We start from the raw sequence: 18177 nt of genomic DNA, 5'->3' as shown, positions 1-18177 counted from the left end.
TATATAGGCATCAGAACTTTGCAGATATCCTCGCATATTCAATAATGTTTTGTACTTAAAGTGCAATATGCCAATGGTTCAAATTTATTTCAAGAATATGTTGCTTTCATTTTCATCTAACGTTTTAAAGCAAACACCAAGAAAAAATAAGAGTAAACGGTGTCCCTAGTGATTGGATTAAACTAATCTGTACATCGCGCACGGAACGCGAAGTGTCTATATGTATCTTCACATTCAGTCGGAAATCGGAAGATAATTCAAAATCATGTCAGTACACACTGATCGAGATTTCTTGTAGTCCCAAATCAAATTTGAGAAAATCACCAGGATTCTTAGATCCTCGGTTGATCCGAGGCAGTCAGTTTCGTTTTGTTTCATTCTGCGATGAAAGTGTCAAACGTTATATTCCTATTCTGATAGATATATTTCTTCATTCCCATATGATTTATAACGCTTGAACACAGTCTGTCATCAGAGCTGATATATCTAATCATATAATGTGTTGTTACGCATTGTGATTATCTAATATCAAGTAGACTGTAGTGGATTGAAACATAAGGCCCATAGGCCACGACACTCACCTGTCACCTTCCATGGGGATCCGGGTTCGAATAGGTCCTCAGTACCCCTTGCTTGTCGTTAGAGGTGGGTACATGGGGCGGTCCTTCGGATGAGAACGCATACACCGAGGCCCAGTGTCCCAGAAGGTGTGGCACGATAAAGATCCCTTCTTGCTCAAAGACCGTAAGCGCCGATTATAAGTTCTGAATTTTGCAGTCCTTCACAGGCAATGGTGACGTTTTCATATGAGTGAAATATTCTCGAGAGAAATATACACTACTGCGTTTAGGACACCGATATTGTAAAAGTTTAATCCCTGAGAATGAAATAAATCTTGACAACAAGAGGATACTTGCGATTTGATTTGGCAGATTGTTCCCTTGTGGATCTTGAGACGAATGTTTAAGAATGTTTCCTATCACCTACATTTCTATGCAAATCTTTAAATCCCTGTCGGGCCCTTGCTTCGCGGTTTATGGGTTTCAGAAAATCTGAATCTACAATACATGGGTGTACCTATGTATTGATTTGACAAACTGCTTGAGGAGTTTCTTAAAAGATTGCACATCCAAATGTACGTGTAAAACCCCTCTCCCCTAGTGACATCGTCGTTTGTACAAACTTAAGTATTTGCTTTATAAAGAGATTTCATGTATAGGTTGGCTTTTCAACCTGCCCTGTTATTCTTGAAAAAATATTAATTACTCCTGCTTTTTCACTATTTCCAAATTATCTTTCTCTGGAAAAAGAACATCATCCTTCATTTGAAAGAATTGGTATCCCCTTGGCCTTATTTTGTGCCATGGTGAAGAAATGTTGATTAAAAACCTGTGGCTCAGTGAACTAAAGACAGTCATTGTTAATTACTTGAGTTTTTTTTCGGGGGATGGGATGTTGTTGAATACGGAACGAATTAGTGAAGCTCTCAGTGGCCAGTTGCATGTTCGTAAACAACGTGATGCAAACACCTGTACAACAGCTTTTGAACGATTGGGTTTATATCTCTTGGCAATGCTCGTATTTTCATGAAATTATGGATTTATTACTTCTAACGTGGCAGGATATATGTATATTCTGTACACATCCGGTGTTATACAACCCGGTATCGTATACAACTGAAATAAACATTGTTTATCTTCTTGTCAATAGATACTGAATCCATCAATCCTTTTGACAGTTTTTATGCTGCAGAGCTGAAAACAAAAAATTAAAACATTTCCATAATATTTGTCTACTAGAAGCACACACAGACTAAATATTTGCAAGCCTGGTGGAAACCTGCTATTTATCTGCTTTTGACCACGAGCGATAGGCATTGCTTGTGTTAAAGCGTTTTGTTGACATTGGTCGAAAAGCTGGCAATCATTTTCATGGTTTTATTTCCCCCATCTTCCTCTTTCAACGATGATGTGGGTATCCCTATAAAATGAAATCAATATATCTCTTTTCTTTCCATTGAGTGTTATTAGTTCCCAGTCGCTTTCTGTAGATAGGAAGGCATCTTGTCTTACAATATAATACTCCAGACACTATGAAATTCATCTAACCGAGAACACTTCGCCAAATATCACACGAAATAAATTACAGATATTAGATCTGAGAATTTCATTATCAACCTATTATTATATTTGACAGGAAGGAGTTGATCCCCCTCTTAATATGCATTGAACCTGTTTCATGATTATTATTTTTACATCCCATTCGAGAATGTTCTGCTCATGTAGAAACGTTAATAGTTTTGGGTGAAGGGCCACAAAATTTAACCTGTGCGTAGGGCCGTAGCAGTGAGGGTTATCTATCGTGCCAAGGCCTACCGAAAGCCATATATCGGAAAGACCACAGGGGCTCGTCACGAATTGACTCTCCCTATTCTATATTTACACAAAGGAGGAATCCAGAATCCCAAAAATCGCTAACTCAAATTTTCATTCGTCTCCTTTTTATATTTCAAGGACGTTAAATCTAACAAGTCGAATCTCGATCGATCGAGGAAGGATCATAATTTGCAAAAATACCTAAAATCTGTTTGCACCGGCAATAAATATGAAGAACGAATGCATTTTCTGTCGTTTTTGAACCACAGGAACTTTTCCTCAGTCACCCGAAATAGAGACACGTTCTCATTGGTCAATTCAAATCGCTCAAGATTATGCTGTACTATCGGGTCATAATGTTTTGATCACTGGTGTTACAGGCACAGGGGATTTTTTTTTATTAAGAAATAATCTGTAAAAATGTTCTCTGCTCTCAAACATGTGTGAGAAAAGCTAAACACATGGTCTATGTATGGGATATGATACTCAGGTGACCGAGAGGCCTTTGAGCTTAAGACGATCATAGAATTTGTGAACTGCTGAGTTTAAACGAGATTTTTGAAACCCCTGAATCATCAACTTGTTTGTCATTAACCTGCCTTGATTTAACTTATCATATGCAGAACATGCATGCTCTTGCGTATCGAATCAGTTGAGATATGAAAACATCATATGCAGGTGATAGTGGAATATTGCTACATAAATATGGGAAGTTGACGATGGAGAAACTCAAATCATCTACGCAACAAAATCGCTCGAAGCAGGACCCAATGCCTCTGACACCAAAACCCAAGTTCTTAATATTTAAACAGCAAAGACACAAGGCCTGTATGCAGCAAGAATACGAGGTATCTATGCAATAAGGATACACGATCTCTATACGACAAGAATTCGAGGTCTCTAGGCAATAAGGATACACGGTCTATATACGACAAGACCCCGCGGTCCCTAGCGTGCACACAAGACTTCTAACAGATAAGACATAAAACCTCTAAACAGTAATGTTCCAAGGTTTCTAGACAACGAGGATTGAGGCATCTAGTCAACAAAGAATGAAGGCCTCTTGAATTAGGACCCAGGGTGTCTGTATGTAGACAGGAAGGAATCAAAGCCTCTACAAGCAAGGTCATGGTCTCTAAGTAGCAAGAATACAATGCATCTAAGTGGTACATTACAAGGCTTCTAGAAGCAGGACCCATGGTATCTAAGTAGCAAGAATACAATATCTCTAAGCGGCAAAATACAAGGCCTCTTGAAGTAAGGACCTAAGGCATCTAACAGTGAGGAACCAATACTCCTTTGCATTAACAAACCATGACATCTATATAACGGTGATCTAAATACCTCTAGGCAGCAAGAACCAATGCCTCTCACAGCAAGAACCTGTGGTCTTTAACAGAAAAGACCCACGGCCTTTAACAGCAAGAGTCCAAGGCCTCTAAGCACTAAGGACCCAGGGCCTTTAAGCAGCAAGAATGTAAGTCCTCTGTTCAAATTTCCGTAAGCAGCAAGGACCCAAATGCCTCTTGACAGCAAGGGCTCAATGCCTGTTATAGCAAGGTATATGGGGCGGCCAGGCCCCAAGTCCATTAGACAGCAAGGACTCAATGCACCTTACAATAAGGTCTCAAGGCCTCTTTGCAGCAAGGATCGAAGACTTCTAACAACAAAGTCCTGCCTCCACGAAGCAGCAAAGCCCCAACTCCACTAGGTAACAACGATCCAAGGCCTCTTGCAGCTGAACCCAACTCCACTAGGCAACAAGGATGCAAGGCCTGTTGTCGTTAAGGAACAATCGACTCTATCAACAAGGGAACGACATTATAAAAGACTGTTGCAAGTAACACACAAATAAATCTAAATATACATTGTGTGGCTGTCGCTTCAAACCTTTCAGAAAATCAGTTCCTCGTGTTAGTGTGTGTATCAAGGCATTGCAAGCTGGACCTAATTCTCACTGACACAAGATCAAATAAGACAAACTGCGCCTAATTCTCATGGAGATGATATCAAATGAAGCAAGCTTTGTCTAACTCTCACTGAAACTAAATCTAATGAGGCTAACTGAGCCTAATTCTCACTGAAACTAAATCTAATGGGGCAAACAGCGCCTATTTCTCACTTACATCATATCAAACTTAGGAGATACGTATACTATACAGTGTATATAAATGACATTACAAACCCGAATTCACCGAGGGATCGTACACCCCAACCCCATTATGTTTTATTAAAACTACATCTTTTGCTTATTTTTGTGAAATACTTCATGATTGAACACTGGTATAGGTTATTATTTCGCCTAAAAAATTGGAGGGTTAGACCCCCCCCCCCCCTTGGGGATTACGTCTCCCCTTCCCAGAATGGGGACATAATGTTTTAGTGTGACAATTTCTTCTTCTTCCGCTTCTTATATAGATATTGACTCAGTTTGTCCGGGATATACGTTTTTTGTATTTTGACATAGGCCTTTTATATTTGATATGTGGATGTGGGTAAATCATGATAAGGTAGTGTGTCGCAAGCCATTGTTGATGACCTTTGGTATTGACCTTATATGTAAAGGTCAAATAATAGAATTTTTGTCTGGACCATAACTTTTTTGTTTTTGTCTTTTGACATAGGCCTTTCATTGAATTTGGTATGTTGGTAAGTTTGATATTCTATCATATGTTCACAATATTGTTATGTAGGCGACTAGGTGAACGTAACGTTTAATTTTCCACTTTGAAAATGATCCCTAAAATGGTTTTTAAAAGCTATGGAAAATGGAAGGGGAGACAACGGTTTTAGTGTGCTAAAACAATAAAACCCCCCCCACCATTTTTTTATCCGTGCATGTAATAAATCGAAATAATTTGAGTCATCGTGAAAGATCATAAAGATTCACTCTTTATCCAGACTTTTACATGCGTTATCAAACTCTGATTTACTTTAAGAAGAAAAACTGCATGTATACTCATAAAAATTGTAGAGCATTATAAGAGAGAGGCCGGTATTTTCTAGAACCATTACATTGTACAAAGCTTGTTCCCAATCCTTGACATACATCTTAATAACGACCTTTCCGCTGTTTAATGGTTGAAATGAACGTCTCAGAATCGTTTGCATATCGATTTTATTTAGAAACACTTAGAATGATATTTAACAGCATGCCAAACTAGTTATTATAAGAGCAATATGTCTACTATTTCAAAATTGTGCAAAAAAGATATCTTAATGTTTCGACAAATATGATTTGATTTAATCAGTCCATTAGTAGAACAGTCGGAATGTGTTAATCCGCGCGGAGCACGCTAAGGTCGGGAGTACTTCGCCTTTTTCTCCTACACCGATGTACGTATATTCCTAATTAGATCGCTATATAGCTGGATAATGAACATTATTTATACAGATTATACCAACCATTTCTCAAGAAACTGAGCTAAAATAAGAATAAACCAAAACTCTTATCAAAATTATTTTCATGAATAGGATATTGCTCCCATGTTGTCATCTTAATATACTCTTTCGTTGCGTATCACACTGAGAGGGTACACATAGTTAATAACTAAAATCAAATCTGATTTACAAATATGTTTTAAAAAGTTTCAATTCTTTTGTCGAAATCTAAGAGCTGTTGTGAAAAGGATTAGACAAAATCAGTACCGCTTTCTCTTAATTTAACATTGCTCCATCGTATTATTCGTTACTAATGTAAAAACTTAAGCTTCTTGAATCAGAGTTGCTTAAATGTGTTGAGTTCCAGCGGAACTCAAGTTATATAATAACCTGGTGGTATTGATTAATTGATTTTCTGACAAATATTGTTTTTCGGAATGGCATGCGACTTGTCATGGATTTCGAGCTATTTGCTGTACTTTTAGGATGTGGAGATATAATATTTCGCTAACCAAGACCTACATCCCAGCAAAGCCCAACATAGGTAGACTTATATAGAGCATATAACACGGACAGAATTATTATTCTCGTGAAATGCACACAGTGAATGTGAAAACGAAAAACGTTCAAGGTCATGAACATTTTTCTTTGAAAATAGATTAATTCCCAAACATAAAATAAAAATAAACTGCAATTTGAATTACTGTCTAGAGGTTTTGGAATGGAAACAAATTCGAGGTATTTTTTAAATCATTTTCATTTATTAATAAAATTTCTTATCCCCTTCTGAATCGGCGTATTTCGAGCACAAACATTTTATGGCGTATAGAATAGCGCACCTTAGTAACCTTTCCTGATATCAAATCAATTTCTTATGTTAATACAATAATAAGGAATCGTTATGCTAACGTACAAGAAAGCATGAATGCATTTCCCAAGAGATAGAAGGGGTATTGAAATAACGCGATCATACGGATTTATCCAGCGACACCTTTTTCTGGTTCTTAAATTATACACACTTCATGGCGGCCATCCAAGGCCGCAGAGTGTATATTATCGGAAACTTAAAATAAACCTTCAAAGACGGAAAATTTCTGTTCTCTGGGTGCCCTTTTGATGGACGATGATTAAATAAACATCGGGAATATTTTTTTCAGATAGTGAATTCTTTTTGAGATATGCATATGTCTCTTCCAGATTAATCATGAATCAAAATCGCCATTCTCACAGCCATTCAAATTGTGAACTTGGTGGTTTATTTCCTGATTGGCAAACTGTTTACAAATCATTGGACTCGCATTAAACGAGCTATGGGACTTAATGCGCGTGCTGGCTTGGCGGGAGTCTCGAGACTCGCTTTAGTCGCTAAATTCCCCGCGTTAGTTGGCCAACTGCAGCACTTATACTTGGCTCTCAAAATTCAATACCATCCACTTGATTCCTGAGTGATTTTGCTCTGGGAGTTCTAAATAAAAGATAACACAGTGCTTTAGTGTCAATTAATGGTTTCTGGGCGACATGGATGGTTCTGCAATAAATTGATGCTTTTGCTCTGATTGAATTAATCATGCCCCATTTAGGCGGAAACAAAACTTCTTTGCTTTCATCAGTCTGGATCAGCGCTGATTTCGTTCTCAATGTCTGCCATAACTATACATGTATTACAGCTCCCGTGGACTCTATACGGCTTATACAACAACTCATCAACACAAATGTCACATCTGAGCTACTAATATTTTCGAATTTGTTGGACAAGATCTTCTTAAAACGTTGTTGAATAAGTATTCTGTTAAATCAGTCTGAAACAAACAAATGAGAGAGAGAGAGGGGGGGGGGAGTATCTTTTTTTCTTGGTTCGAATTTCCTCCATTGTTAACACAATGTTTAGGACACAATTTGTACTTGTTTGTTAAGCATGAGATTCTAATGTCTCTCATGACAGTATTATCTTTATTATTTTGTTTGTTGTTTTTCTGTGTTTGTTTTCTTTTTATTGAATTTTCTGTCTTGACATTTTTATAACCTCATAAAGTTAAGGTGATAGTACGTTGCTGATCATGAGTAACCGTTTGTCATGTATTACCTAGCTGTATTAAGTGAAGATAGCGAATGGTGATCAATCTCATAAATCCTATCAAGGATACAAAATTAAGAGAATGGTCAACACGGACACACTAGAGGTGTCATCAGGTGACATGGAAGAGTTTATATCTTGACCAGGTAAAAGGAGTAATTCGTAGTCAAAATCATTTTGTGAAGAACGGCCTAACATTTGGTATAGAACACGTCAGAGAGCATTCAACCCAGTGATAATTTTTATTTGCAAATTAGAATATTACAACAACCATATAATTTGCGAGATGCTGACGTCAAACGAGACTTGAAACGTCATCATCTTACATATATTTGTCAGTAGCCTGTTTCGATTTAAAACTTGATCAGACGCAGAACTTTCTTTCGTATATCGAATTAGCTAAAACTCGTAAACACCATATGCAGATGATAATGGCATATTGCTACACAAATATGGGAAGTTGGCAATACAGAAGCTGAAGTCATCTCGTTTATCATAAACTTGTGGATTTAGTTTGCTGTTAACATCTATGTTCAATAAAATATCCAAATATAAAGCAGATTTGGAAGACTCTTTGGTGTCCTTTATATCGAGTTCATTATGATATATCGATTTGAAATATGAATGAAAATGAGTATTATTAATAGGTACCTGTAAAACGTCGTAGATATAAAGGACATTTTCATTTTATGAGTCCAATAGTCCAACTCTAGGGTTACAAGTATCACAGACGTGACAGAGGTCTCGACATACACGCAAATAGGCACGAAGTTTATGTCCCTGATGTTGAGAAGGAAAGAGGATTTGATAAAATCTCCCTCCCTGGGGCCTGGACCACAATTTCGGTAAAGACATTGTGATTATACGTAAAGCCCCGTCATGGAGCTCGAAACCCTGACGCAGGGCCACGAATTTCACTTTGAAAGAATTTTCTTTCAAGAGTAAAGAGGATATTTTCATACGCTTATATTTTCAATCTGCGACCGGTTCTCATTAAGTATTGCAAATTTGAGATTTTCATCACTCTGCAGAGTAATTAACAAAGTTAGAATAAGTAAAGAATAAAAAGCGCTTTGTGAAAGAATTTTTCACGATGAGGATCAAATCTTTTGCGGGGGAACATGCAACATTTCGTTTAAAAATTCGCCTGTACTGAATTTCAGTGCGTTACACAGTGGTGAAGCTGATCTTTTACTGGTTTCTTCCAGTCTTCAAGGTTTTCAGCAAATCAAGTTCATTTAGTCCACGTGTGACATGTTGAGTCATTTATCTCACAAGATGAACCGATATAAAAACAACATAGAAAAAAAATACTCCAAAGAAATGTTAAGTCAGATGGAACGACCGTTTCCTATCAATAAATGTCAACATATCGAACACACCGACTGAAACATGTATGTTTAAATATTATATGTTCTAATTAAAAACCAAACAAATGGGATTTTAGAAAATTGTTACCATGCAAGATAATGCGTGTCATTGCTATTGAAAGAGTTTTCCAATTAATTAATAAGCTACTTTGTTGGTACAGATATTTTCTAATTAATTAATTTACGTCAAGTCAACGTGAAACAGAAAGCCCATTATTTATAGAGAACACGCGAAATTTCTCCAATAATTGACCTTCGTTACCATAAAAACATCCGCGAGGAAATAAAATAAAGCTTAATTTTGTGGTTTTCTCCCAAATTACGGATAAAACGCAACCCTTTTCATACTGCGGATGACATGTACTTTTAAAATTATCATTTGATCTTTATAATTGAAGACAAATTACCGTGGAAAAAACCTCGGTAAGATAATCCATCAAATGGCTTCTCGCACGTGGTTGATCGAAGAAAGACAAATCGTGTATAAAATATGCAATATATGTCATATGAGTACTTGGACGCTTTTAGAATATTATGATCTTGGAGATTTCACGCAAATACCCATTTTAAGAAAGAATATGAATTAAGGTTTAAAGGCCTAAAGCAGCACCACACACCAAGAAGCGTAAATGATGTAATTAACGTGGCTGATGCGCCCTGAACGAGGCTCGCTCGTACATGGTAATGAAAATACATATTGTACAGTACTACGGAATTCTACAATCCGTTGGGGACTAGGATGTTGTACGATTCCAATTCATGTGACCATGACCTGTCATGAATAACCTTGATAGAGCAAGGTCACTGACAAATTATTTGTCAAAGACAACCCGTGGATCAGGTATGGATGAAGGTCGTTTCTATATAACATTGTGTGTGTGATCTTTTCCTTAAAACATTTTTTATATAAGAATATGATCAGGGGACCTGAAGAAATGACCTGGTGCAAAATCGTGACAAATGCTAAAAACATTTTTTATATAAGAATATGATCAGGGGACCTGAAGAAATGACCTGGTGCAAAATCGTGACAAATGCTCAATCGTTGTATCAAATATTTTCTCTCTAAAACCTTTCTGTTCTGAAGATCTGGTTGTAACTGTTCGCATGACCTTACATGTAAATTGTATTTCAGAAAAAGGCATTAAGTTATAAACAGGATGCGAGTATCTTTTCTTTGCTACAGGAATACCGTCATCAGAACCAGTGTCATTTCTCTCTGTGTTAACTTGACGCAGTGACGGTATATTTAACTTTTTACCAAGAAATTTTGAAAATTTCAATTTCTTTTAAAAATATTTCAACAAAACTTACTCTTCCCATTATTCTAGATGAAATAAATTAAGCAGCAATAAAAAAAATTGTGATTCCCTATGATGGATTATTTCTGTTCAATAAAATGATACCATGACTACAAAATGTCTACCATCCATTTATCAAATAGCAATCCTGATTATTATATACATTGAATATCTTTAAATCTTCTTTTTAGAATCACCATGGTTCAATGTGTCAATATGAAAGCATCCTCATGTAGTGTACAGTCATGGTTGTTCATACCATGACCAATAGAGTCTTAGCGCAGTTTCGTGGTTTAAAAAGTACATAGGAATATTCAACTTAATTCAATTAGAATCTCCTCAAGAGCTACAAGAGTGCAGTGTGTATATTATATAACTATATATCCTTATGTTGTGTTCACTGAAATTTGTTCACTACATCGTCCCAGGAGGGGGTCGGGGGGGGGGGGGTCAGTATACAGTAGATTCCTTATTTTACGCGAGTACTTAATATCGCGAAATGCCTCGTGGGCGTCAAATCGCGTGATATGAATTCGCGAGTGTTCTATTGATCAAGAGTTTTAAACACGTATTTCAGCAATTTAAAAATAAAAGTGGGTAATTTATTTTGCGTGTAGCGTTTCTCGTAAAGTTACGCGACAATAAATTCCTCACGTATCTTTCGGAATCAATATCAAACGAAAATTCTTCTCAAGAAGCACACGGTACATGTAACTATTGTCAATTATTATACAAGCATGGCTAAGATACAGAAAATAAACTCTGTTCATATACATACACGTGGCCACTGACCTATTTTTCTATTCTAAATCAGTGAATCGATGTACTATATTTTTCATAAGTAATCTCCTTTTAAAGAAATAAAGAATGTCTGTCTGTCTATTTATAGAATATATAGACAATTTTGTTAACATCACGTCACCTGGGTTCAAGGCGAGGTCAAAGAGGGCCTTCTAAGTTTTAAATGAGTCAATTCTTTGAAAATCATCTGTCAAATTGATATACACACAAGTCCTCGTAGTAGTGTACTGGCAACTTTATTGGCACCGGGATAACAATCTAAAAGTTCAGAATATCACAGAGGAATATATCGAAAAATTCATCAAATTATGCCCAACAACTACTAGTGTACGACATGTATATGTCACGTTATTATGAGCATATAGATGTATGTAGACTAGTGTAGCTTTCTTCACATCATCCTCCAGGTGGGGCCATTGTTTTACACACGAAAATGCAAGAGCACAAGTAAGCCAAGTGGTCCATGGGCATTTAGTTTAACTGTTCAAACGTCTGTAAATGATGTCATTTCAATTGAACCAGATACAGGTTGGAAACATTAGTATTTTAGCAAGGTGATATTATGTCATGTTTATCACGTGTGATGATATATAGTATGTAATGTTTACCACGTGTGGGGGTTATAATGTGTCATGTCTACCACGTGTAGGGGTTATAGTGTGTCATGTTTGTCACGTGTGACGTGATAGTGTGTCATGTTTATCACGTGTGGGGGTTATAGTGTGTCATGTTTGTCACGTGTGGAGATGATATATAGTGTGTCATGTTTACCACATGTGGGGGTTATAGTGTGTCATGTTTGTCACGTGTGAGGGTTATAGTGTGTCATGTTTACCACGTGTGGGGGTTATAGTGTGTCATGTCTACCACGTGTGAGGGTTATAGTGTGTCATGTTTACCACGTGTGGGGGTTATAGTGTGTCATGTCTACCACGTGTTGGGGTTATAGTGTGTCATGTTTATCACGTGTGAGGGTTATAGTGTGTCATGTTTACCACGTGTGGGGGTTATAGTGTGTCATGTCTACCACGAGTAGGGGTTATAGTGCGTCATGTTTACCATGTGTCGAGAAGATAGTACATGTATGTAATGTATACCACGCGCCGAAGACAGAGATGTTACCAGTGTTTTACTACACATGTCTGCATGTACTCATGTTAAAAATACTATTGCATATCTTTGAAAAAAGACTTAAATCTAATAGTGTCTTCGTCAGTAATTTGGTACATCTATGAAAGTTAGAAAACGTACGTTCCAGTATAGCCTGCTTATTTTAAATGCATATAGTGTTTTTATACATGCGTTTGTAACAATATTCGCTTATTCAATAACAATGCGAATTAACCTATAGTCAACATGCTGTACGACATTTTAATCTAAATTTATTTCGAGACACTCAATATAGTCCAACAAAATGGAAGACATCACGGAAGGAGAATGATATCGATAATGAATCATTTACTCAAAGAAATTCTACCATCCTAGCCTGCTGTTAATGGTCACACTTCTAACCTGAGTATTTCCGCTACATTTGTGTGTTTGATATCAAGGTATTAAACAGATTAACAAAACATATTTGTCTCGAAAATGATGGGAAATTGTCGTCATACTGAGCGATAAGATGTCAATTGATGATTCCCAAACCAGTCGTAATTGTTCTAACAACGGAAAATAGCTGTTTCTGTCTATTTGTGCGAAATAATAATTTCAGGATGGCCTTTTCAATTAGTTAAATTATGTCTATGTTTAGACGCACTTTGATCTTACTACAAAATGCTTGGTAAAACCGTAGTGGAGGACGGACCATGCACAGAACAGCCCCCCCCCCCCCCCGACATTTACAAGTAGAAACACCCCATACGACCCAAAAACGTTGTTTCGACGTTGATAACTCAGTTGAATAATGGTTAAATCGACGCAATCTTGAAAGTTCAACCAATTTTCAACTTTTGATCGTATGATTTTTTCCTCGTTGAAAGGAAAACTTTGAAAATTCAGTCTTTTTCAACGTTGAAATCTCGATGACTTTTCAAAATGATATCTTAACCAATAAAATTGAATGAAACTCTCTGTAATTGTTAGGAAAAATCATCTATTCGCCAATTTTGTGTGTATTTCTATCAGTAAGTTGTGCCGTCTGTTTATCGGATAATTGTTTGAAGTTTAAAATTTACTGAAGAGACAGTTTTAGAAACAAATATATAAACACTATATACACGTATATTGCTTACACAACAAAAACAAAATAATTAATAACTAAGAAATACATTACGATATTCAGTCTGTTAACTTCTCTCAAGTTTCTGTATATAGACAACCTTTAATGGTTCTGTTCATTTTTATAACTGGCTGCCTCAGATTATAAACTAAGGACATTCCTTGAGAGGAGTCCACAATTTTAACTTGTTTCAACCGCTGTTCAACCAAATTTTAATCTAGTGTCCACGTTAAAATGTCAACATTTAGTTCACGTCAAATTCCGATGTCATTTCAATCAAAACCTTAACCAGAAACGGTCTATGAGTTGCGGCTCCCACCAAAATATGTTCGCCTTCAAAACGCCCATAGATGACCAGTGATTAAAATATATTAATTTATCTTCTCTCTCTAACACACAAACGTACCAGTTACATTAGACAAAAGTATGATTTTAGGAGTCTCATCATATGGCGGGTGCCCTAGAGTAATAAATCCGTCTCAACACTTTCTATGACACGCGGTAACTCGAGAAGTTAGCTCGATCGGATTAGAAAGAGAAAGACCCCTATTTATCGCATACAGAGTTATGGGACTTAGATTCTTTAGTATTAATTAGATGACAGCACTTTCTATGAAACAAAATATCCTCAAGTCCAGATAAAAAAATAAGAGTGGATCTACAAACCATACGGATTGAACTACCTGACCAGATACGCGTAATAATTCAATATACCATTCATAGCGGGACCCTTTCTGACTTGTCAGTTCAGGTATATGGACGGGCTTCATTAAACCTACACACAGACCGCAAACCCTGACATGCCTGATACGAAAAAAACACCCAAACCAAAAAAAAAAAAAAAAAAAAACCCAACAAAAACACGAATTTTAATGGACCAGGGGTTAAAACAGTTTCTACTTTTATATTTTTGAACTGTCGATATACTAAATGTGCACCTGTAAAATGAAAAAAGTGAGGATACTTAACAATGATCAATTTCATACTTGTAACTCCTATAAGGAATACAAAATTAAGAGTTGGGCAAACACGGACCCCTGGACATACCAGAGCTGGTATCAGGTGCTAGGAGGAGTAACCATCCCCTGTCGACCGGTCACACCCACCGTGAGCCTCATATTTTGATCAGGTAAACAGAGTAACCCTATGTCAAAATCAGTTGTAAAGAATGACCAAACAATTGGTAAGAAAAACAACACGTCAGACAGCATTTGACCCAATGATATGTTTTATTGGCAAACTAGATCGTTATAACGATCACAGAATTTACTAAATGTTGACTTTTAACAAGACTGTTGAAACCTATGCACCATCAACTTATTTGTCAGTAGCCTGTCTTGATTTAAAAACTGATCATACGCAGAACAAGCTCTTGCGTATCATTCAGTTGAAAGACTTGAACACCATATGCAATCCCTCAACACATGGTAATGTTGTACCTGTAAGGACCTTAAACATCAGGACGCTGTTGTCATGGTAATTGTGTACCTGTAAAATCCTTTAACATCAATACACCTCCAGCCTTTCTTCGCATGACTGATACCTATGCTATATATTAGAATATTTATACCTATACTATGCTATATATTAGAATATTTTATACCTATATAATGCTTGATATCTACCCTATATATATTAAAATGTTTGATATCTACCCATAGTACCCTATATATTATTATGTTTGATATCAATCCAATATGTAATGTTTGAGATATACCCTATATATATTAGAATGTTTGATACATGTCCTTCGGATGAGACCGCAAAAACCGAGGCCCCGTGTCACAGCAGGTGTGGCACGATAAAGATCCCTCCCTGTTCAAAGGCCGTAAGCGCCGAGCATAGGCCCAAATTTTTCAGCCCTTCAACGGCAATGGTGACGTCTCCATATGAGTGAAAAATTCTTGAGCGGGACGTTAAGCAATATACAATCAATCAATTCCAATATAATATTATAATGTTTTTGTTATCTAGCCTACATATTAGAATGTTGATATAGACTATGGACTTACTTATTTACAATTATACGTAGGAAAATCTATAATTTTTTAGGTTACCCGTATGTACATTTATTATATAGCTGATAAATAGTCTATTATAAAGTCTGCGTAAAATCTAGAGAATGTTAGCGTTCAATATCCTGAGAATTTATTGAACGCTAACTTTGCATTGCGTAAATTGTTGGAGCCCGAAACATTCCGAGTATGAGCGTTCAATATTGACGTTACCGTAACGACGTAAACAAGCCAAAATGGCAGACGACGGTTCTCCGAATCTGACAGAGTAGGTATTTGATTTTTACTTAAGCAAAATGTTTCACTGTACATAAATTATGATGTCCCCATTTACAAAATCAGTTTGCTTCATGCATTAATGACGGGTTAAATATTGAACAGTTAAGAAATGCATGCTGTTATTGCACACCTTCGCCTTAGATGCCAATATTGATGAATTCTCGTCTATTTTGGAGTAGTTTGAGTGAAAAGGGATATAATTTACAACTAAATACTCTAGCTATATAATAAAAGGGTTATTGAACTTATATAGGTGAATATTGGCACTCGTTGGCTGTCAAAATGCACTCGCAAACTCGTGCATTTTCACAGCCAACTCGTGCCAATATTCACCAATATAAGTTCAATAACCCTATAATATCTTATCTTTTGTAATATTATTATTGGTTTACATCAATCACGTGAAGACCACATATATTCCATATACTGTCAGTGGTTTAGAGTGTATTACACTGATAATGGACGAGTTATTTCCCTTCTCATATTTACTTTGGTTTTAATGCGGCGGACTGCTCAATAACATAGCTGAAAACTCCGGTTGAAACAAATTTCCAGCTGTTAATTCTGAACGCGGACAATACATTGAACGCAAATACGTAAGCTACGCATTTTCTCGTAACTTGTGTGTGACGTCATAGCTCTCTTCGAGGTCACAGTGTCTATCCTAAATCATTACTCAAAATTGTATATGCAAGTTCTATAATTTCTAACTTTCAAAAAGGCAGCTGGTAAGATGTATGTATTTGACCTTAATATATGGAATTTACTGACCACGTAGAACCCATATTAGGCCAACTACATAAAGTATTGCACACAAGGTGCGCGCCATTTCTCTGACTAGCACAACACAAAGGGACCGCTGTTTTTGTGTGTGTGTGTGTTTTTTTGTTTTTTGTTTTGTTTTTTATATATGTTTGAGAAATAAAAGTTTTTATCTTTATATACAGGGTGTTTCATAATTATATGTTACATTTTTAACTTTAAATATCTTTGTTACTTATCACACTTTTTACACACACCATATATCATTTTAAACATCCAATCCTACATTTTTATTCTTGTGAAAAGGTTCAGGAAATTTTTGCGTCATTAAGCTTAATTGTGACATGAACGATGATGTCACAATTTGAATGCCTTTCAAAATAAATTTAACTAATCAACAGAAGGCTGAAACTGTAAAACTCTATTACCAATAAAAATCACAGGATGGAGCTACACCTCACACTTCTTTTGCTGTTTTACACTGGTTAGAGGAAACATTTGTGGACAGATTAATATCATACAGAACACAAATAGTTTGGCCTCCACATTCCAGAAACATACGTTTTCCAGAAAATTTGGTTTTCGGATGAGGCACATTTTTACTTAGACTGTGAAGTGAATATTAGCAAAATGTGCGATACTGGTCAACATAAAAACCAGAATTTCACAAAGAAAAACCCCTTCATTCACAAAAGGTGACAGTATGGGCTGCATTGAGTAGTCAGGAAGTCATTGGACCCTTCGTTTTTGAAGAAAATGTGAAACAGCAACAGTTAACTCAGAACGCTACCTCCACTTATTGAGAACCAAATTTCTCCTTATCTTGAGAAGAAAATATGGTGATCTGCCGACTGTTTGGTTTCAACAGGATGGAGCTACACCTCACACTTCATTTGCTGTTTTACACTGGTTAGAGGAAACATTTGTGGACAGATTAATATCATACAGAACACAAAGAGTTTGGACTCCACATTCTCCGGATCTAAACCCACCCTTTCGACTTTTTTCTATGAGGATTCTTAAAAAATAGGGTATACAGCCCAAAACCACAGACACTGGACGAACTCAAAAGGAACATTAAATTTCAAGGAGTGTCTCAGTAGAAATGTGTGACAATGTTGTGAAAAATTTCCAAAAACGGCTTTCACTTGTTGTTGAAAGAGACGGTGGTCATATACAACAGTTAATGTAAAATTTGACGTTATGAGATTGAACATGATAAAAATGACGCAATTCAGAAATTTTATAAATTTCGGTTGATGACTCAAATGTTCCCTTTTTGAAAGTTAGGTTCAGCATTATTCACAATGAATCTAATGGATACATATAGTTATATGATATAAACTTTTTTATTTATCTATTTCCTGTGTTTGTTCAATTATAGATTCAAAACGTAACATATATTATGAAACACCCTGTATGTATTTTGAGTTCGACTGAACCCAAGCAATCAATTCAACTTGATTACCACTATTATAATTCAGTGTTCCTGTTTGAATTTTGTTATACAATGGATCTGAATATAAGCAATGAAGTGTATATATAGTGTAACAACAATGGATTGCATGCACTTACATTAATTTTTCCTACATTACTGCGAT

This window comes from Ostrea edulis, chromosome 9 (genome assembly GCF_947568905.1).
Source record: "Ostrea edulis chromosome 9, xbOstEdul1.1, whole genome shotgun sequence".
Taxonomy (NCBI): Eukaryota; Metazoa; Mollusca; class Bivalvia; order Ostreida; family Ostreidae; genus Ostrea; species Ostrea edulis.
Note: the sequence above shows the minus strand (reverse complement) of the source record.